Source organism: Balearica regulorum, chromosome 1, assembly GCF_011004875.1.
Source record: "Balearica regulorum gibbericeps isolate bBalReg1 chromosome 1, bBalReg1.pri, whole genome shotgun sequence".
NCBI classification, from domain to species: Eukaryota; Metazoa; Chordata; class Aves; order Gruiformes; family Gruidae; genus Balearica; species Balearica regulorum.
The window spans coordinates 145,027,447-145,050,510 of record NC_046184.1 but is presented as its reverse complement, the minus strand read 5'-3'; the positions used below and the strand labels follow the sequence as shown (position 1 = coordinate 145,050,510).

General features: G+C 39.8%; 1 protein-coding gene across 1 annotated transcript in view; it reads left to right on the top strand.

Moving 5' to 3' along the window:
• Window positions 1-23,064, top strand: part of GABRG3 (gamma-aminobutyric acid type A receptor subunit gamma3) — a 342,488-nt gene that overhangs the window by 250,115 nt on the left and 69,309 nt on the right. The window lies entirely within an intron of this gene.

The following is a 23,064-nucleotide window of genomic DNA, read 5'->3' as shown; positions in this document are numbered from 1 at the left end:
ATTTTGAAGCATTTTTAAAATACAAACATAAGAGAAAATAAGGTCTCCTCACAAGCAGTGCCTTTTCACTACTGCATTCCATTATGTGAAGCAACACAGTAATCTATTGTAAAAATGACTTCTGTGTTGTCAAAGAGTTGTTCGGAGCGTGACGTAACTCCTCAAATGTAGAAAGCTCAAAGAAAACCCTTGTCTTCTTGTTCCCAGTGCAAGTTAAAAGTATTATTAACTGTACAGATATGAATGCCTCCAAAAGTGTTGAGCAGACTGTCAGGCCTCCTAGCTTGGCAATGTCCTGCCATTAAATAAAAAAAAGATTTAAAACAGGATTTTGGTTGGAGAAATGTCCAGACAAAAATATTGTAAGAGGCTGTCAAGTGTATTACAATGGTGGAAATAGTACAGAACTTTCAAATTAAGATATATTTTCTCTCCATATCAAAACCTGCAATTTCATCTTGACATCAAATCCAAAATATTTCTCTCCTGCCTTTCTTATTTTCTCCAGAAATAGATCCTTCAAAAATTCTGTTTTTCAGTATGATTGAGAAATGGAGTTGGAACCTGCTAAATTATTCTGTTGCTCATGGTAGAAAACGCAGCTCTATCTTTCCTTTCTGTGTGAGCTTAACTGTGCTATCGGGAACATGCATTATTAAAAAGTTATTTGTCAGTGAAGCCAATGGAAATGAGTCTGAATTCTCGTGAGGACTGTACCTGTTAAGCAATAAAGGCCTTTTCTTATCTGGTCTTTCTTGCACAGTAGCATCACACACTGAAACTAGTGAAAAGTGCTATTCGCTCTTTTCTAACATAGGAGAGTGCTGTCTGTCTGAGGTAACTGTACTACTTCATGCAAGGAGAGGCTCAGATCTACCCTTAGATGAAGTTAATTTACAAGCAAAGCACTCTGGAACTTGTTATACAATGAATCTGGATGCGTCAAAGAGTATTACTTCTAAACACCAGTGTACCGACCCACATCCAGACCTTTGAGTGGCTGCTCAAGCTTCCATTTTTGTCTGGAATTCACGTTTTCACTGAAGAAGCTCAGGTCATGTGAAAGCGCAAACTTTTCTTTCAACTGACATGTTCCCTTCTCAGAGTACAGCTGAAGGAGCATGTTTTCTATCTATCTGATGACTACAAAAAACACTGCCATGACATTTGTGCATCATGACCTTCCCTTATCACATCAAGCCCAGTTGAGTGCTCTTTAAAATTGGTGTCATTTTCCTGAAACATCCCTGGTATTTAGCTGGTATTTAAGTCATTAATAGAGGTGGCTTGCTGCCTTAAACAGTTGCCAAGAGATGGCAGACAATAATTGAAAAATACTGTGACTTTATAGGGTGGACTGATCAAAAAAGTCCCCAGAAGAAGAAAAGTCCGAGTAAAATTTCTGTATGACTTTTGTGAAGAAAGCTATAGGTGTATTTAAGGGTTAATGGTAGGAAACTTTAACTGAGGCACTTCTTTTCCCCTTGGTATAAGAGTGTGAAACAGTTAAGGAAGAAATAAATGCAGTCATAGATTCTACAGGACATTTTTGTGTAGCAGACAGGTAGATTTAATTTCTTTTTTTTTTTTTTATTTTACACTGTAAAAACCACATATTTATTAAAACAATGATAGTGATCGTAGTCTACACATTCTCTCTATGTTTGTAGTATTTGGTATATTAAAGATAATTTATTGCAGACATACATTTAGGCATGTAACTGAAACTTTAACATCATCAAATACAAATATGAAATCTGTAACATTTTACAAAGTAAAATTTCATAAAACTCAGGGTTCAGGTTTAGTTTGGGTGTTGAGTTTTGGTCTTTAAGTTCATAATTTAGCATTATCACATTTAACTTAGCATATCTTTATGTTTTGTAAGTGTTTTAGCATTTTTCCATCCTTTCAGCTTATAGAAAAAAGATAAAATGATTGTACATGATCTAGAAGCACTTTTCGTGATATTTCATCAACCCTGATCATGTTCACCAAGAAATGCAATGCAAGCAGGAAATTACTACTTTTAATCTTTCTTTGACAGCTTGTATATCAAAATACTGACACTTAAAATTGTGACTGATCACTAGCTTAGCATAAGCTCAGTTGATTCCAGAGCAAAATTTGGGTGAATATTTATAGTGATCAAAGAGCAATTATTCTGATCAGTTTAACTTTCCTAGATGTCAGTTCATCTCTGTGTCCCAATAAAATGTGACCTGCGGAGTCATGTTCATCAGAAATATATCGCAGATTGGCACTTTTTTTATATCCAACATTTTTAAGATCCAGCTGCCTGACAGTACTCAGTAATATGGTCTAGTGGAGGGTGTCCTTGCCCATGGCAGGGGGCATGGATCTACATGATCTTTAAGGCCCCTTCCAAGCCAAACCAATCTGTGATTCTGTGATTCTAATATGAAGTGCCTGACATATACGTTGGTTAATAGATTTTGTAGCATTCACAACAGGCAGGTTAATAATCAGTGTTGTCCACAGTTACCTTCTTTGAATGCAATATATCTGCAGTCTGACTGAAAGCCAGATTAGCTTCTTGATCTGATACAGAGCAGAAAAAAAATAAGATTTTAACTTCGTGAACAAGAAGCCATCCCCCTCCACCAAGTAATGTTTCTTGGTACTGTACATAGTTTAAATTTAGCTTAAAATCAAATTGTCTTTCACCAGAGTGAATCTCTGCCAACATTCTTCCTTTTCCAACCCTTCTTCTTCTATCTTTTCCTCTGCAGACTGAAAACCTTACATCCTGCTTTCTGGCAGTAAAGGTATTGAATGTCTTTCTCTAACATGGCATTCCAGCTCTGCACCCTGTAGCAGGTCATTTAATCATAACAGATTAGATACCATGCAGATGTTGGCTAATCAGCAATGGGAGAAATTACAGGTATTTCTGACCAAAAGGTAGACTAATTGGCTTATAAGGAAGAAATACAATGCAGTACTGATGCAGATATCTATATCTACATAACAGGTAGATGGATGGTGGAAGGGACGAATGGACACATGTCTCCCAAAGTAAAGCCATGCACACTGCAAATGCCATTTCATCCTACCTATTATACAGTAACACTACTATTCCCTCTATAATGGCTATGATAAAGGAAGGCAAGTGATTGTAAGCAGGATTACTGAAATAGGGCATTAAATGATGTATTGCAGAGCTGAGTATAAAAGGGATTTATTCTACATACAGATTGTTCTTCTTTGGCTTTTCTACTAAAATCAGACATAGTGCTAATTAAAAAAAAAAAGTAGTTGCAGGCAGATTGTTTGTTAACAAAATAAATAGCCAGGGAATAAGGACAGCAGGAACAAAGAGATAACACAAAACCCACTGCAAAAGGTGACACAGAACATGCACCTTCTGTCCCTTCTGTTCTCCCTCTAATTAAAAACAGAAGCAGGAAACAAATTAAACATACCAAGCCTCTGCTATGTGCAATTCTCAGACCAGACAAGGCATGCGCAACTCCTGAAAAAAGTACACGTGATGGGTGGCATCTGATGGGACTTAAGGTCCTTTTTCATCCCGTTGCTATAGGACTGTGGGGCAATGCAATACTGAACTAATAGGCATACTTTTACCATCAGCTTGGTTTGCTCCCTGTTTTGCTCCTGGCCCTGATTTCCACCAGCCTATATTTACATACATCAGACTTTGCCTGTAGGCTGCAGTCTGGAGTACACCAAGTTGCTATAGAGATGGGAGAAATTCAACAAAAAACAGGTGATTTTTTTGTTCTAGGGTCTCTTCTCCATACCTGCAGTGTTGAACATGAGACGTTCCACACCAGTTAATCCGTAGAGCAGACCCCGCTCCTTGGCATCAAAACCAGGTCCCCTGACCAGTACAGAAATGCATCCAGATCACTTTGTATCCAGCATTGTCTCCTGTTCTAAGAGTTTACAGCACAGCTAGACCTAGCGTGAGAATAAAATTACGTATTTTAAACATACAAGTTTTTACCATCTTTGAATTTTTGGACACTGAGGATGTGTCCATCTCACCTATTCATAAATGTAGGAAAATATGCACCTCCAGATTATGATTCATGTGATGCGTGTTAGAAAACTCTTAGGACATTCTGAATCACCTTTTAAAAGCACACAGAAAAATATTGTCTGGGTAGTCAGCTGAGAATTTGCTCTCTAAGTTATCATACCTAAATTAGGGCAGATGAATCAGAATAATATTATATTGTGAGATCTTAGAATTTACACTTTCATATATTTTCTTTCCATTTTTAAAGGTAAAAGTTGCTAATTCAATATAGGTAGTGCTAATTCCTTTCTGAAGGTCATATTCTGAAAGCAGACACATGGACCCATGTCAAAGTTATTTTCTGTCCTTTTTTCAATGTATATGGGAACTAAACATGTCCTAACTGACCTACATTTGTATTTATTTCTGAAAAGATTAGCTGACAATGAAGGGACAATAGCAGCAAGGTTGAGGTGCCTCCAGATTTGGTAAAATTATATAAATGCACAAAAAAGTAGAAAAGTCATTTGGGGATTTTTTTTTTTTCCTATAATATAGTAAAATAATGCAAAATAATGGGATTTTGAGGAGGAAAAAAATCTTTTAAATCTGAAGTCTGGTTTAGAGTTATCTTTTAAGAAAGCTGAAAAAAGTTCTGTTTGTAACAAATGACTGTCATAACTCTCATCTCGTCCAACATGTCACTGGCTGAATAGGACACCTGCAGTTGGAAACAAGAGCTCCTGCACCTCCGACTGCACCCCGCTTTGGGCTGGAAGAAGGTGTTGTTGCCCTTTGGCTGTTGACACTTTGTTAAACTCTACACCAATGAGGACCTTTAATGTACACCTATCCCAGGTGACATGAACAGTCACCATTAGTGTTATTAGATATTAATTTTCCATCATATAGATTAACATTAAAATCTATGTTGCATGCTCATAGTTAGAGATTCTATATATCTTCCTAGGGTTTCCCAGTCAGAAGTGCATCCACGTGCCCTGAACCATCCATGCTCTTCTCCTGCACATTATCTCACACACACACACACACACATACACTCACTCACTCTTTTCTCCTGCTGTCTAGTGTGATCGAAAGATGAAATCCTTAATCCTTAGATATTAAATGCTCCTCTGTTGTTATGACTGATTCTTAGCTTTAAAAGGTTAGAACTTTTTAAAGAGTAAAAGCTGAGATTTCTCTTCAGTTTTCACCCAGACCAATTCCAGCTAAATTCCAGGAAAAAGGTAGATCACAAAATTAAAAGCATATAGCTTTGGTAGATCCTGATGGCTAGATCTTGTCAGACCTTCTGCAGGTACAAGAGCCTGCCACATTAGAGCAGACCATGTTAGGGCAAAGTAAAGCTGTAGCTCTGGCTTTTCAATACAAAGTGGGACTAGCTGCCTCTCTACTTCTATAAGATACAGGTATCAAACCCAATGAGGGGAGGAGAGCAGACCTCTGAAGAGGAAGACTATTGAAAGAGGTTGCCAGGTACTAGCGAGGAAGATACACCACACCTCTCAGGGATGTGCAGAAGCAAGCTCATTTCTTTGCATGCTTGGAAAATGCTCACTGCAGTTGCAGGAGTGCCTTACTACAAGCCAGGCATTTATAGCATAATTGAATCATAGGCTGAAGACCTTAGTATGTAGCCTGCAATACTGTAGACTTTAGACTTATACATGGACCATGTTAGTCCATAGAGTACTGCCTCTCTGACTTTCCAGCTGTTCTTCCAAATTGCAAATGCAAATAGAGTGCATAACACATCGTTGTCTGAATGTCTACAGTCATGAAAATCTTGTCATCTAGTGGTGTGCGTATCTTTCTCGGTCAATGGAAGTCAAATGTAACAAACAATTCATGGGTTGGCCACTATCATTATCTCTGTGCCACGGATGTAGTCTTTGCAGATTACAGCATTCTGGAAAGCAGAAGCTGTTGTAATAATAGTAAAAAAAGGAAACTCATCTGCAGTAGAGTGTTCATGTCCAGGATGCACACAGAAGCTCTGGGGCCAATCCAAAGAACTGAAGAAACTAAAAGTTGTAGAAAACTTGGTGTGCCTGGCATGCATATTGAGGAAATACCTCTTTCCTTGGTGAAATACTAAATAAAATATGAAGCTAGAGGCATTCACAGTTTGAAAGAATTTGTTTCATGGTCTTACAACATGTAGCAGCTTCTATTTTTTACTGTGCTGTTTTCAGGCTTTTCTCAGGGATGTTCTTGCACATCAGAAAAGTATTAGAGTGTAAGTCCTCAGGTATTTCCTTCTGTTGTGGTACGGGTTATTGTCAGTCTTCAGAATATTTGGCCCAGGAAATTATTTGAAGTGGTTGTGCAGCAAGACAAACATGCTGCTGTCTGGGAGCACTCAGTTTTAGGTAAGAAATGGAAAGATATAGACATTTGTAGCACATGCTGGAAGATAATCCTCAACAGAATATTTCTGCATTAAACAAAAAAAAAAAAGAAAGTTTACAGCTACAAAAAAAAAATCTCGTAGCAATATTTGGGGATCAGGACGGGGAGGATTTGCAGAACAGTGGACTGGAAGTTTATGAAAGTCCTCAGTCCCCTTTCAAGTTCACTGTTCACTACACTGCATAAATGACTTTCGTGATTTGGTGAGACCAAATTATATATATGTATGTAAATAAAAAGAGGTTATATATCTCTTCTTATGGCACAGGGATGTAGAGCTGCCACTGAATACCTCCCGGGATGAGGAGTGTGTACCCAAGTCCACACAGCTGCTGAGCTCTTCCATTCAGACTGTAGTTATATCTGCCCCAAATATTGCCTTTTGGGGTGGGTTTTTTTGAGTTCAGCTCTTGGGATTCAGAGGATCCCCTTTTTGGTGCTAAGCTGGAACTTTGAAGAAGAGATTCCATAAAGTACAAATAATCACTTTTGTATTGCTGTTTTTCTCTTTGTGTGAAGTCCTCTGTATCTCAGTTTCTCAAGCCGCCTTAACATACGGATTTTGGAGTGTCAGTTTAAAAGTACACTTTCATAACTACTTTTTCCGCACTAACAATTGATTCCCCACATATTATTATATTTTTTTCTTCTCCTGCAGCAGGTGTCATCTTACAAAAGTCTCTGCAGCAGTTAATGAAAAAGTGGAATATTCTGGGAGTTGTAGTCTTTCAAACAGAGCTTCGCAAGGACATACCTGTATTGGAACACTACAGCTCCCTGAACTTCCTCGCATCACTGCCTATGAAACGTCCTGCAACGTGACTAGTTTGGGGGGGGTGGTACTCGTGGACTTCCAGCACTGCAAATCACACAGCACCTTGCATCTGTGTATGGGAGCAATGGGGAGCCGGAACGGACACCTGTGAACCAGTGTATGTTTACAGTGGGGAATGAATAAAGAAGTCTGGCATGAGGCAATATAGTCATTTGAAAAAATTCACTTTAGAAAAATATTCAACCCAATTTGTGCCTTTACCACAGAGCTCTGCAGGAGCACAGCCACTTGGGCACTCTCCAGACACCTACATTTTGGTCAAATCATATCGCACTTAGCTGCTTTTAGACTTTTCTTTGATCTAAATGGCTTCCGGCACTGGTTGTTTTCTTCCCCTCCTCTGGCCTGTGCCCTGGGAACAGGTTGTCTGCCTGCAGTCTCTGAATAGAAGAAAGACTGCAGGGCCACTGCTGCACTCCTATGCCCAACTCCTCTATTCTTAAAACCTTTCTAACCCTCTGAGAACTATTTTTCATTTTCTTTTTTTTTTTTTTTTTTTTTTTTACAGCTTAGCTCTCCATGCTAGTTCATTCAGACACAGGCTTCGGAGAAATTACAAAAGCAATCACTCTACTTAGCTGGACATACATAAAGTTTTAAATAAAAATATTAAAAGCTTGGACATATGTCTTACCCCCTGTTTCTTTTGGCAATTCCTTGACCTTATCTCCAACTTGCCTTATGAGCCCAGATTTAATCAGACTTACATTATTCCTGATTTGAGAACTTAGGTACAAGTTACACGTTCTCTGACAGCATATGGCTGGCTCTAGATGTAGACTATATTTATTGACAGAGCAACTGGAGAGCTTATTAGAATTTTTCAAGTTATTATAAAACTAAGAGTCCCCCAAACATCATGCTCATCAATTTGTAAACCTGTGCTGAAACTCCTACAGCAGCAGCTGTGCTTGTGCGGTGAGCATTGTTGGTTACTGCTGCTGAGCAGGTGGTGGTAGAACAGCCTCTTTCACTGCCTTTTTGCATTCATGATCCTAGCCGGAGACCAGAAGGTGGGAAAACGCATAAAACTGTAAAAATAAAAAGATAGAGATAATGATACTTTCTTTCTCCCCATGGGTTCAATTTTAGTTTAACTTCTGAGCAATTGTTTTGGGAAATCCTGTTTGAGCTAACCAGCCTGATTCTCCATCTAAGTCACGGCTTTGGTTTATCTGTACTAACGCAAACTTTCAGTGGCTCTACTGTAGAAAACCTCATTTTCAAGTCACAATATTCATTAAAATTATTATATAATTTAAATTCCATGGAATAACTATATGCATGCATTTATATAAGCACCTAAATATTTGGAAGAAAAATGGGATTTTAATTTGCAAAAGTAGCATACAAGTCCTGAGGAGAGAGGGAAGATAAATGGATGCTGACGGAATCAGCTTCCACAGAGATCATTCACTTCATAAGAAGGAACTTCAATTAATTGAAAAATGTTAGGAAACACATGAGAAAAGTACATACTGTTGAAGTTAATGACTAGTTTTATGCTTTTCAGTCTTTGCCCTACATGCACAAATAAATTCCATAAACATCCAATACTTAGATCTGGCAGAAGATGTATTTATTATTAATGTCTTGTTGGACTGAGTGATGCTTATTTGCGGATTTTGCTAATAAATAGCATGTTTAACACATTCCTAAAGAATGCCAAGAAATTCATGCGAGGTAAGAATTTAACTGTATCTTTGCTGCTTCAGGGAAACTCCAAATGCAAAGTGTTCTTAGATGCTTTCTTTTATCAGAAGAAATATACTTTCTGATTTTGAATATATGCTACCACCTGGTCCCTAACAGTGACAAAAGATGGATTTTTCTGAGGTGCTGTCATGCAAAGAAAAACAAACAAAACCCCATGGAAAACATGGTGGTAGAATAAATGTTTTTAGATAATACATTCCTGCAGAGGACAAAGATGTTTTATTATCTTTATTTTAAAATATTTGCCGAATGTTATGTGGCTTGCTATTCTTCAAAAAGCAACAGTCTCTGTTATTATAATCCCCATGAACAAATAAAAAAGAACAGATGAATTTTGTCTTCAATTAAAATGTAATTCTTTTAAAGCCTTCTGCACTAAGGAACACTTGCATGAGCCCAGATGCTTTTGAAGATGAATATGCATGTTAAATGCAATATTATTCATTCAATTAATTAATTCAATTTTCCAATTATTTATTCTATTAATTTATTCAATGAATAATTAATTAGTTGTTTACTTTAAAAGGTTCAAGATGTCCTTGAGCAATTCATGGACCAATACATCAGTATAATTAACCACAGGCTGCACTAGAAATACAGTGAAAAATTTTTCATCTGCTGCTGGATGGAGTTGCTGGTCCTTAATGGGCTGTAACAGCCCTCTTTGGAGAGTGCTGCTATCACTCTGTCCTGCTTGCTGTCTAAACAAGGTCGGTGTTCCAGGAGCACTAGGCTCCAAATTTGTCCCCATCCATACCTATGTGGCATGGAGTTCAGGACCAAATGTAACTATTACAGTGAAGGAAGGCATATATTTACCCAGTAAAATTCAGCGTTAAACCAGAGACATGAATTAGACTGCATTAATATCACCACATATTATGCAACTCGTATCAGCTACATCCTCTGAGTCTGCTGCTGTCCTTTAAGGTAACCGGGATTTATACAGAAAATTTGCCCCAGCGTTTGTGTCAATAATACAGCATTTCTCTACATTCATTATATTTTTGGATAGTACAGGAAGAAAAACATCAGTAAGTGCTATTAGGTGTTTGGGCAGCAGACCAAGAAAGTGGATATCCCTCTACAAAATTAGCTTAAAGCTTTTGCTAGGAGATCTAGAATCATGAACTAAGATATTAGCTGTTAAACTAAACACTCACATTGGCCTTCTGAAGTTACGGAGTGGGGAGTTTTTTGTTCGTTTTTGACTACATCACTGAAGAGCTGGACACATGATGATTAATGTAAAAGAGATTCCCTACATTTCAACATGGCTTTTGCTTTTAAAAATAATTTATTAATGTATTTTCATTTTTTATCAGTATGCTACTTGTAATAGTTGATGAATCCTTTGTGCTAATGTACATAAAAGAAAACTTTTACTTGGGAAAAACTAACCACACACCATTTTTTGTACATAGCCATCTCAGCATTGCTTTTTCTTTCTGACTGGATGCCTGAAAATCAAATTATAAGTGAGAAATCTAATGTTTCGGCTGCAACCCTTCCAGTTTGCATGTGCATCAACATTAAGCTTTTATTGTTATATAAACAATATTTGAATATAAAGAGGTTACTCACGTTGGTATTTCTGGGAAGCAAATGCATTTGTTGGAAAAATCATGGAGGAAAATCCTCTGAAGTAAATCTCGAAACCTGTTTTGTGTATTATTTTGAACTGCCAATTAAATGTACTGGTTCATGTTATTAGGCTGAAAGTTTGCTGATAATCAAGAATAATTTATTAATCATAACATATTAAAATATGTTAAGATGTTTTCTAAGTATATACATTTGCATAATTATTATTTATTCATATTAGTGATTTTGTAACTGATTATATGTAGGAAGCATTGTGAGCGTCATCAGTTCAGTGATACCTCTGATCAGGGATTTCACAGAGCTCTGTGTGGTGGGGAAAAGACCACATCCTGCTGAAGCTGGTCCTTCCCTTTCCAAGGGAATGTTGTAGCTTTAATTATTCCAAAGCTAAATCTTTGCAAATCTCTTCCACTTGAATGTTGCTTTTTGACTCAGACAAATGTGTTCCAAAGTCTTTTGGAGTTCTGATTAACCTTGAGGTATTCCAGGGATCTCATCTGCTGAAAATTCGGCATATACGCTGAAGTTTGTCTTTCCTGGGAACTATGCACATGCATATGCTTTAGCACGTGAACATTTTGGTTTTATCTTTATTTTTAATTAAATTTAGAACAAGCACTGATCAAAATTATTTGACAGAAATCATGTTTACGTTATTTTTTTTCTACAAAGCTTTCAATGAATTCAAAATTTAAAAAAAAAATAAAATTGTTATTTCCCCAAATCTTTTAAGGGGTTTTTTAATGTCTGCGTTGCATTAAAACTAAGAAACACTGTAAACCAAAATGTAGTTGCTATGGAAATAATTTTTAATTAATATTTGCTGAAAAATAAGCAGCAATTTTCTACAGACTGCAGTAAGTTTCCAAGTATTCCTCATTTACCACAGCCTTTTCTTCCTGCAACTCCATAGGATGTTTGATCTCTAAAAACTGTGACACCAGTGACAACTGTTCTTGTTAAATGTTTTGGTATAGTTTTCTAAGTAAAATAAAGCTTATCCAGAGAAATACTAAATGCCCTTTAATTTTTTTCTTCTAAACAGAGTAGGCGTTTTGTATCTGTAGACAGTAGGAAATGCAGAAAATGATAGCATTGCTGTGTTTCAGGCAATTCCACTTGCCAAAACCACAGTTTCAATGTTGTTGTTGTAGTTGATGCATCATGCTGATATGATAACAGAAGCAGACTGAGATGCCGATATGGTCCAAAAGAAGCAGAAAGCCCATCATTGATATAGCCAGCATTACTGGCAACTGTAAATTTAGGCAATGTGATTTCGACTTCATGTTGATCTGTGCAAAGTTATAGTACCACAGAGAGCTATAGTTTGGTGATCTTGTAGGCAGGAGGTGAAAAACATGTAAGGTAGTAAGAACCTCCCACACCAAGATGCTGTGCTTACAGTGAGTGAGATGGTAACTGTGGGCAGCAGGCTCTGCGGGACGGCAGATTCAGCTCCAGGCGAGGGCACGAAGGGAGATGAGGATGTACGTCATCCTTCCTCTATTTCTGCCTTTTCTTTTAGAGTCAAATCTCATTTTGCCTCCTTAAGAAGATACACAGCAAACATTCAAAGACTTAAACTGCATTTTCTTCTCCTTTCATGAATATCAGATCCTGTACAGACCCTCTCACTCTGCACTTCTCATGCCTTTAATATGATGCCGTTCCATGGCATAAAAATATAAATCTATAGCATTTACAAAGGTCAGGGTTTTTTCCAGACTGATAGCAGCACAGTTGAGAAAAGTCTTCTTAACATCATATCCTCCTTCTGATTTTCAGAATAGACTTATTTTCCCCCTCCCACATCAGGTCAGTGGTAAATAATCCACAATTCACTGAAATGACTGATAGTCTTCAAACACCAGCTCACATACAGGGAGGTGGAGGTATCTTTAGTCACTGGGTTGGGGTTTTTTTGTATATATGAAAATAGACTATGTATGGGGAAGAGGAAAGGGCACTGGTTTAAAATTTATTTTTAGTCTTACTGAAAGTTGTTTGACTGACAACAGTGGAGGATTAAATTCTCTGCCAGCCGTAGAAGTAGTATAATATGAGCAGTGGAGCTTCGCTATGCTGCCAAGTGTATAACTTCCACCTTGGTCAGAAGGAAGAAGGCCACAAATCCAGCAATGACAAAAAAGTCATTGGCCTCCCCACCGCCACCACTGGCCCCATAGCCCTGCAGTATCTGGCAGATAAAATAACTGGGACTGTGCCAGCTGCGGGGATGCAGAAAGCAGCTGGGAAGGACCGATTCGTGTCACGGACCATATACCCACCAACAGTCATCAGAGGAGAGCAAAGATCGGTCACAGTTTGACCTCTAATTGAACCAGCAACTTACAGAGGCAAAAGGCTCTACATGCCATTATCAGTTCCCAGAGCCATCCAGTCCTCTCATGGAAATTAAATTTTATCTTCAACATAGCATTCCTGAACCCTAGTCAAGAGGATAGCAGAAATCAAGGCTGCATGCAAGCCTGCCTTTAAATTTATCTATCTCCCGGAATCTGAAGGAAGCCATTTATCACCGAGGTTTAGAGACAGAATTAGAATTTGATTTTTCTCTCCAGCTGCTTTATGTGTTTATGTGTATGAAATATTTTATTGAAAAATAATTTAATACTTTTGTAATAACCATGTTTCTCAAGGAATGCGACGTTGCTATGCCAGAGTCCCTGCTGTGTTCTGTAAACTTTGAATTCATTACCGAGGAAAGGCTATCAATATTTTTTCATTATTACAGTATCCTTTTGCTCTGAAATTATCACAGAGAAAGAAGGAGGCCAGATGCAATTTGTTTTCATCGACATCCCACACTTTCAAACATCTCTTGTGAAATTCCCGGAGCAGCCCTTACTCCTTGACTGGTTTTTGGTTCCTTCTGAACCAAAATGTAGAATTTGCTTTGTCTTCCCAGGAAACATGCAGGGAAAAGGAGCTCTGAAAGGAAATCTTACAGTTTACCCTGCAGAAAAAGTAGTAGCAGTAACTGAGCTCTTCCTTTAAACTGCTGTAGGTGGAAACACGCTATAAACCACCAGCCCCTGACTAGTGAGCAACACCAGTGCTAGCGGTGGTTACTAACCTTTTAGTAATGTCTTAAGCCCCTTTCACATTGATGTGATTAGATTTGGGCTGTATCCTAAAGTATTTAGCCACTCTGGAGTAAATGGAGTCATTTAGCTAGGTGTCTGGGAAACGGTATTACCTAGAGACAACATCCTAAATGGAGCCTGGAGGTGCCAAGGTCTGCCTGAATGCCGTAGTCCCCTTGTGCTCCTGGCACCAGCTTAGGTGGAGGCTGTGAAACGCTTGTTCTTTCATGCATGGTCGCACCTCAAGGACTGGTGGAACATGGCATCTGGTTCTGGCTGTCTTGTTTCTTAATAGCTTGGGTGGATTGTGAATGAAACATAGAAAAAAATCTGATGAGGAAAAATTAGCCTTTGGTTTTTTAATGCATAATCAGAAAAAAACCTAAGTCGGCCAGAAATGCTGAAGTGTTGAGGAAACTACTCTACATGTTGAGTTTAGCCAGATATATGTGCTGTGTTATGCGAGGAAAGATGATTGATGACATAATTCATTCTTTTTTTTTTATATTTCTTATGAGTAAGGTTTGATTAACTATGTGTTACCATTATGTAAATACCTCAGATTTAGTAATTGCAATGGATGGCATAAGTCTAAGCTTTCCTTTACTGAGATATCTGTTGCATTTTGAGATATTCTGAGCACAACAACAACAACAACAACAAAAGCACTGTTCTATCAACAAAGAAGGATAACAATATCACCAAGGAGTGAGGATGATGCTGTTGGCCTTGGCCCATTAAGCTGGTTTCCAGGTGGTGTACAGAGAGAACTGCTAGCAAGCTTAACAAAGGCCAAACAATTCGACATTTTTAAGGCTATGAGCTTGAATGTCAAGAGACCAGGATAGTGTACAGACCTTAAAACAAGCTTACCCTAACAAGAGGAACATTTTGAAGGATCATCTCAAACATACATTCAGAAACCCACTGGGATAAGCAGTGCAACATAGCAGTTGTAGCTGGAGGCACCAGAGCCCTCAGTACATCTTCTGACTCTGCTGTTGGACAGTACTTCTGACTCTGTTGTTGGTCTTGTGGGAAGATCTGCAGCAAATCGCTTCTCCTCCGCGTTGCTTCCCCTGCTAGTCTGCATCCAAAAGAGGGAGGAGGTCCCAGCTGGCCTCCCATGCCACTAGGGGCGGGTGCTTGTCTGCTCTGCCCCTCTGCTCACTGGAGAGCTAGGTTGTGGTGGACGTTACCAGAACAGGAGAGTGCCAGTCCAGAAACACAGTTACCCTGTGAAATTTTGAAGTCTTATTCCTCTACTTGGGGTGGCTTTATATTTATAAAGTAAAAATTAGACTCCATTCTTCCGTAGCAGATAAGGAATTCAGTCTTGGGTTCCAGCTGCAAATATGAACAAGTGCAGTAAGGAGACATTTATTTGCATTATCTAAGAAGAAGTAAATTTGTAAGCCAGGATCAATATTATGTCTGTGAAAGCTTTAATTTTAAAGATTCTTTTCTGGATACATTTTTGTTTAATATTAATACCAGAGATGAAATCACAGGACAGCTGTTCAGTTTTTTCCTCTCTGGGACCATATTGTAGAGTGAACAGTACACTGGTTAAGTATAGTTTTGTCTGGTGCAGAAAATGGGATGGTAGCCACCTCCTACAGTCAGTGCTCAAGGGCACTGTGATTGTCAGCCTCTTTGTACATAGCAGCTTTATAGTAATCATCATTTCAGCAGCAATTGACCTTGCAAATATAAGGTCCTGAGGCAAAGAAATGATTTACAACATAGCTGCTGGAATGGCGTCCAGGGTGGAGAGCTCAGCAGAAGTGCAGCAGCATCTAAGAGTGATGACAAAAGGGGATATATTTGTTTCCCAGACATAAACAAGAAATGCATTATCAGCAAAGTGTGAAGAACACTAAAAGAATGAATGTTTCTCCAAGCTATTTTGGAAAAGGACTCACCCTTTTAGCTCTACTTAATATTGTGAGGAGGAAAATTATTTTGGCTCACACCTCATGAGTGTACAAGGACAGCAGAAATGCAGCATTTTATTAACATAAGTACTCTGTTGTTGAAAACACAAAAATTGCTAGATCAGACCTGACCCTATGTCTAGTCTATCATCATGTTCTAGCAACAGGACATACCTGAAGTTTCTCAGAAACTCTGCAAGAGAAAATTAAATTCTTTTGTTAATTTGGGAAGATACCTATTTGAAGTTTGTGGATTCTGCCTAGGTCTGAATCAGACCAAAACTCCAATCAGATGACAAGCTGATCTCTGCTGGCTCTTTGTCTTGCTTTTGCCTTAAATTACAATTCGTGAAGAGACCTGGAAGATGGCTAACATCTTTTGGTCATTGATGCCACAGATACACAACAGAAATATTGGTAGTAATCTTCTCCCCTCAGAAGGTTTGGGCTGCCAGGTGGAGCTGCTGTGGCAATGCGACATGTGTCCCCTCCCTTCAGTGGGCTTAAACTCTGGGATCCCCCTGACAGCAGCATCCCACTGCCCGGGGCTTCCCATGGGCTCCCTGTGCCCCTTTGCTCCCAGCTGCCAGGCTGGGACACCTCCAAACCAGGCTGTCCTGAGAGCCAGGATGGCTCTTTGGCAGCTGGCTCAGGTATCTTAGTCTAGTGGAGGGTGTCCCTGCCCGTGGCAGGGGGGTTGGAACTAGATGATCTTTGAGGTCCCTTCCAACCCAAACCATTCTGTGATTCTATGATTCTATGATTCTACGATCTTTGCATCATTTCCAGGGCCAGAGAGCACTGCTAGGTCAAGCATCTGTACCTTCCCCAGATTAATCACCCAGCAGCCAGAGACATATCAGAGGCTAACCAGGTGATAAAAGGGTAAGACCATCTATTTCTGCTATTTGATGCACCTTCAAGCTGAAAGGCACTGCCAAAATTGGCAATCTGGTGTGGAGGGGAAGACCCTGGTAGATTTCCTGGCAGCAGCTATGGCAGCTCTTTTGCTCTCCTCTCCCTGTGGGTGACCCCATCCCTCCTCCCAAGACAGAAACTTTCTTCCCAGTGCTCTCGGGTACAGGCTGAGATGCCCTGAAAGGAAATGAGGGTTTCTCTCTTTTCCAATCCCTATTTCATTTTTTAAATTCCTAATACATACAGCCTGGTGTCTTAACTGTAGGCTTGTTTCATGTTTTGGGAGGTTTTTTAATGAAAGCTTTCATAATAACCATCAATGGGCAATAAACTTTATTGTCTGATTGTGTACTTCATTGAAAAATAATTCTACCTTTTTTTAATTTTCTGCCCTCTGAATTTAATAGCAAACTCTCTCCTTTTTGTATTCTGAGGGGACACATCTAGAAGCACTTGTTGCACCTTCTTGATGTCGTGCATTATTCTGAAAGCTGTTGTCAACACCTCTTCATCTTTTTTCCTAAAATAAACTGTCCCAAACTTTTCAATCTCTCTTCATACAAATGTGGTTTCTGAATCCAGCTATTCCCATCATTAATCTATCAGCTCACTCTATTTTCAATTGTTTTAAATAGGACAGCTGGAGATGAGCACCTTGTTTTAGGTGACAGTGCACTTTGTAATGGAATTGTTATGTTTTCAGGCTGATTTTCCCATTCTTGTAGGTTCTAACATTTCATTTGATTTGTATTTATTTTCTGACTGCTGCAGCCCTTTGGATAGCAAGGTTTTCAATGAAATCCTAGAGTTGTTACACTTTAATTTAGACTCTGGGAAGCTTTTTGAATAACTGAGAGTCTTCCATCCAGTCTGCATTACGCTGGTCAGCACCAAAGTGACAAGGATCTACCAGCCAAATATTAGAGTGGTTGCAAGGAATCACGGATAACAAATAAGCTTGTGGTAAGTGAGATGTTTTAGATTATCACCACTGAGTAGTAGGGTAGGTGAGAGATGGGTAAAAGAATTAAGACACTTGGCAACAAGGATTTGAAACACCTTCCATTTCTGCTGCACACCTGAATCTCCTAGAGGAAAAGGTCTGGAATAGCTGCATAATTCCCTGTGGCTGAATAGCAACACTCACATCGGTGAGATCTGTTCTTTGGGGAAGGATCATAAGAATGTGGAAACTTGGAGAGACACACTGAAGCTGAATGGGATGGACACTGTCTTGGAGAAAAGCCATTCTGTCCCAAGGATGATTGTCTTTAGCCCTGCCGTAACAGGCATGGCATTCTGCTGCGCGGCTCCCAGGCTCAGTTATATCTCATCGGTGACTAGATGTGAGACATCTACTCTCGTGAGACATCACGTCCTGCTAGACATGAGAAAACTCAAGCAAAATCAGACCTTGAGCCATATAGATTATATAGCACCCCCACCCCCACCCCCAAATATCTGCTTCTCCATTACAGAAGTGAGCTTTCTTCCTAAAAAGTGGTTAATCCAATGGCACATTGCAAGGAGAAAACAAGAAATCTCTCTCAGTTCGCCTAGAAACTTTAATGTCTTGAATCACACCTGGCCACAATGCCAGGCTGTTCATTTCAAACAATATCTGACATCTCATTGAAACAAGCTGTTATGCAAGCAATGATAATGCCTTCAAATTTAATGGAGTTTCTGAATTTAGTACCATGCGTCTGCATTGCCACCTCATCTTTTTTTTTTTAAAGCAAAGATTGACAAAAAAATACAGAAAGGACCACCTTTTTGACTCAGAATACTAATCTAGATGTATGCAAAGCACTACATTTTGATGATTTACAAAAGTGCTATCTTTTATTATTATTTAAAATGCAGTAGGCATTGATATCTAGTGAGATGCAAATTAAAGTAAAAAAATTAAAGCGTTATGTACAGTGGAAGGACATAAGGATATAGAAAAACTATTAGAGAAGTCTCTCATGTGTAGTCTATGGACTTTTTTGTTGCTTTATTAATTTGGTATTATGCATATCTTCAGTACTACTGTTCTACTAACTCCCTTTTCTTGGCAGTAGTCATCTTATAAACCCATGGAAGGGAATTCAGAAGCCTGTCCTCATGCTGTATGTGCTATAAATATCAGCTACCATAGTGTTTAACTTCAGCTGCATTTTTGTATATTTCAAAAATCATAAGGATCATGATGGTGTAGTGTTGATGGGCGTGTGGGCTTCCTCTGCATCAAGCATCTTTATCTACATGGGGAACCTATTGCACCCCCTGGAAATGGAAGCTGAGTGTGTGATTTGCATGGTAATCCAAACAGACATTGATGTCAGACTCCCTGGGCGAGCTGCCTGCACAAAGTAGGGAAGAAGGGAGAGGGAGACCAAACAGCATAGCCACGTTTCTGTATTCCACCCCAGGGTGAAGGCTTTACTTCGCCTTCTCACCCACCAACAGAGCTGGTGTGTCAGAAACAGCAGATTGTAATCAGAAGTACGTGTGGCTGCCTCCTCAGCCAAAGAGAGCGGGGAACTGGATCACAGTGGCCTGGCAGCCCTGGCCATGGTACAGCACAGTCACGGGCTTCCTTCCCTGCATCTCATGACAAAGTCCTAACTAAGTCTTAAAAAATCTCCTGAGGATGAGCTGCATCATCATTGCCAGAGACCTAACTCTGCCGTTAAATATCCTGTGCTCCATCCACAGGACAGTTTTAGTTTTGCAGCTACACTTCCCTGAAAGTGTTCTGATTATATATTGGATTTATAAAGAATGCAAAGAGTACACAAGAAACGCATTTTCTCTGATACTTAAAAACAGGCAGTCAAGTCAGTCACCGCCTTTAATAGGACAGGTTTTGTGGGTTTGGGGTTTTTGTGTGGTTTTGGGGGGTTATTTTGTTGGTTTATTTTTTAATAGAGTTTTAATTGAAAAATCTAGCAGTATTTGGCTGACTGGAAAGAATTTCTCCCTTCAGCCCTTATCTCCTCATGTTTTATACAAACTCTGCTATAAGCAGTCTACATTAAGGGTTAGACTTTGAGGTCCCTTTTGTAGTTAAAATGTACTTCATATTACACTTACACATAGCACTTAGCTGAAGCAATCTGCTAGGCTGCCTATGCAACAGCATCAACATCTACTTCTCCATATGTCATAACTCAGTTTCAAAATTTAGCCAGTTTTGAAGGGCATTGCTTGACTTCCTTATAACGCAGATGAGCAGCAGGTGCCAGCTCATTATGAGATGCTGAGTCTGATAAAGTGAGTTTTCACTCTTCAAATTCCTTTGACTTCTGTGCAGTTATAAAGGAAACGTGCCTTATGAAATGATCTCTTCAAAGCATCTGTAGCCAGTATAATCTCCTATAAATAACTCTCACCAATAACTTAATCTCATCAAGAAGTAAGGAGAAATATAGGCCCAAAGTAATTCCCCAGAGACTGGATGACATTTTTTAAAGAGAAGCAGATTAAGGGGTCTTGAAGCACCAAAAGTTTCTGTGCCACCAGGAAAAAAAGCTATGACTGCCTGTTCACGTAAAAGGGAGGACATTTGCACAGTGTCCTCTCACATGTGCCATCCTGTTCTGAAGTGAGGAGCACTGCAGCTAATTAACATCTCTGGCATGTTAATTAGCATCTCTGGAAACATGAGAAATATATACTTTTCTTTTAATAATACAATGGGAGGCTCAAAATAGTTAAGTATCACAATAGGAAGCACTGCCGAGCAAATGGCAGTGTGTATAGAGCGATCAGGGAGAGAGGAGGATACTGAAGTTTTATAAAGGTGCCAATAAACACTTAAAGTATGGGGCACCACTCTCATGTAAATGAAGCACAGTGAGCATCCCACCTTCACTCTACCACTGCGCAGCAGAAGGCAGAAGCAATTTCTCTCTCTCATTTAGTTCCTCAGTATGCCATTTCTCTGAATCTTTGCACCCAGATGAGGGGGTGGTGAACCGAAGGGTGAGTCAATGTAAGTTATATATGTCTAGTGATTAAAAAAAAAAAAAAAACAAGAAAGAGAAATATAAGGTGGAGGTGGTGCTTCCAGGAGATGATACTTTCTCATCCTAGCCTACTGTGGGAAAAGCTCTGTGTTTTCTGAGGTGCAGTAACTGGTTTCATATGCCAGACAAATTTGCCTAACTGCTGCTGGTATAGAGCGTGGACTTCAGCCCCATTTTCACTCCTTCCCTAACACACAACCTCATTCATGGAAGTCCACTGAACCTGATTGATGAGAGGAAGGTTACTTCAGTGCTGGGAGGGCTGCCACACTGGTTGCTTTGTCGTGTGATAGCATTCCAGTTACTGTGGTTTCCTTCCTTTGAAAGTTTCTTTTGCCAAACCAGCTGAAAAGCCTGGACAGTTATTATTCTGTGCGTGTGTTTATTTAGGCTGACAAGTTAGCAGACATGGGAGACTTTTTGCAGAAAGGAGCGGGATTTGTCACATACAGACAGATGGCTTCATTACAGATGGTGTAATTTCTGTGCAAAGTGTGGGGACCTTTCTGTGCAAGGTGTGGGGCCCCTGCGCAAGCAGCCCTGGACTTCTGTAACCCCTTTCAAAGGAAATAGCAAACTGGACAATTAGGAGAGGGAGTTTTGTACAACTAGATACACTACTGTAATGAGTGGGTGGTAGAGCTGCTTCTGCTTTCTTTAGCTGAGAAACGAGACTTTCATCGTTACTGGAGCTGACCCTGAACAACAGCTTCTGGCATATCATTCAAGAATGGGAGCTCTTACTTTCACAAAATTTAATCCTTTCTTGATCTGGAAATCTTGTAATAGGTGCTCACAGGTTTTCAACATATTCAGGCTCCAGCTTAAACTTTATCCTGTTCCTTTCTCAGTGGGGTTCACTTCCAAAGAGAAAAGAAATGCTTCCCCCTGTGCCCATCTCACTTCATATTCTTCTGGTTGGTCTGGCATGCAAACTAAAAGTATATTTTGGGCTGTAGGGCTCTCCTTGCTCTCCTCTTTCACTCATGCATTAATTATTGTCATCTTGATTTCCTTGCTTTAAAAGCCTGCTCTTGGCAAGCAAGGAGAGGCAGCACTAGGACAGGCAAAGTCAACAGCAGTTTGCTGTCTGGGGCAGCAGTGCAAGTTTCTGTTGACCCTTTTGCCCATGCCAAAGTCTTGGAAAGCTTGTACAAGACTTAAATACTTATATCAACCATCTGAGCCCCTTGTATTCAAATCGCTTTACCCCATGCTTCTGTGAGGGCTCTCTCCCCTGGGACATGGGCTGTCTGTTTTGGAGCTGGTTTCCCGTCCTGGTGATGTTTTGAACAATAGCTGCCTCTAGCATCTTCAGCAACCTGTCTGCAGTGAATGGGCAAACAGAGTAAAGATTGCTTGCAGAGGGGTTTTAAATACCCAGAAGGAGAAGGAGACAGGTAGGGGAATAGGACATTATTAAAACATACACCCCTTCCGAAATACTTTCAATGAAAGGCAATGCTATAGGCTGGAAAGAAAATTCAGCCTGGAGAAGAGAAGGCTCCAGGGAGATCTTACAGCAGCCTTCCAGTACCTAAAGGGGGCCTACAGGAAAGCTGGAGAGGGACTTTTTACAGGGGCATATAGCAACAGGACAAGGGGTAATGGCTTTAAACTGAAAGAGGGTAGATTTAGATTAGATATAAGGAAGAAATTCTTCACTGTGAGGGTGGTGAGGCACTGGAACAGGTTGCCCAGAGTTGTGGATGCCCCCTCCCTGGAAGTGTTCAAGGCCAGGTTGGATGGGGCTTTGGGCAATGTGGTCTAGTGGAGGGTGTCCCTGCCCATGGCAGGGGGGTTGGAACTAGATGGTCTTTAAGGTCCCTTCCAACCCAAACCATTCTGTGAATCTATGATTCTGTGACTAAAATTTAAGATAAAGATAGAAGCCCAAAGGTTAAGGTGATGTGAACAGAGAAGTCTTGGTGTTAGCAGTGATCTGGTTGGGGCACATTTTGAATCATCTTCAAATGAATGTAACTGGAATGACACAATAGCATTTCATGGCAAAGTCAGCCATTGCAGATGAAAAACCTATGCTTGCTGAGAAGCAGAAAGCAGTGTCCAGGAAGTGTTTGTGATGACAGATTTTCACCTGCTGGTAGGCTGAAGGATGAGATCCCCTACTTGTCAGTGTCCTTGGGCAAAGCCATTTGAGCAGTCTAAGGCCCAATTAAATACAGCATCTGCCAAATCACTAGGCGGTAGTAGGGAAAGATCTTTTGGGAGACATGCTAAAATAAGTAGTGCTGCTGGAGGAATGTATGATGAAGGCAGTACAAAGGAAATTATATACTACAGACAATGTCAGGAGATCTGTTGAGATTCAAAGTTGAGACTTTGAACTCCGCAATGTGTGTGGCACTGTTAGGACTGGATGAGCCCACATATCTATTTTTAAGAGCAGGTGTTCTCTTCCACTCCCCTTTTTTGTGGGACCAGTCCTCTCAACCCATCAGAGTTGTGCAGTGTTTCTGGCATC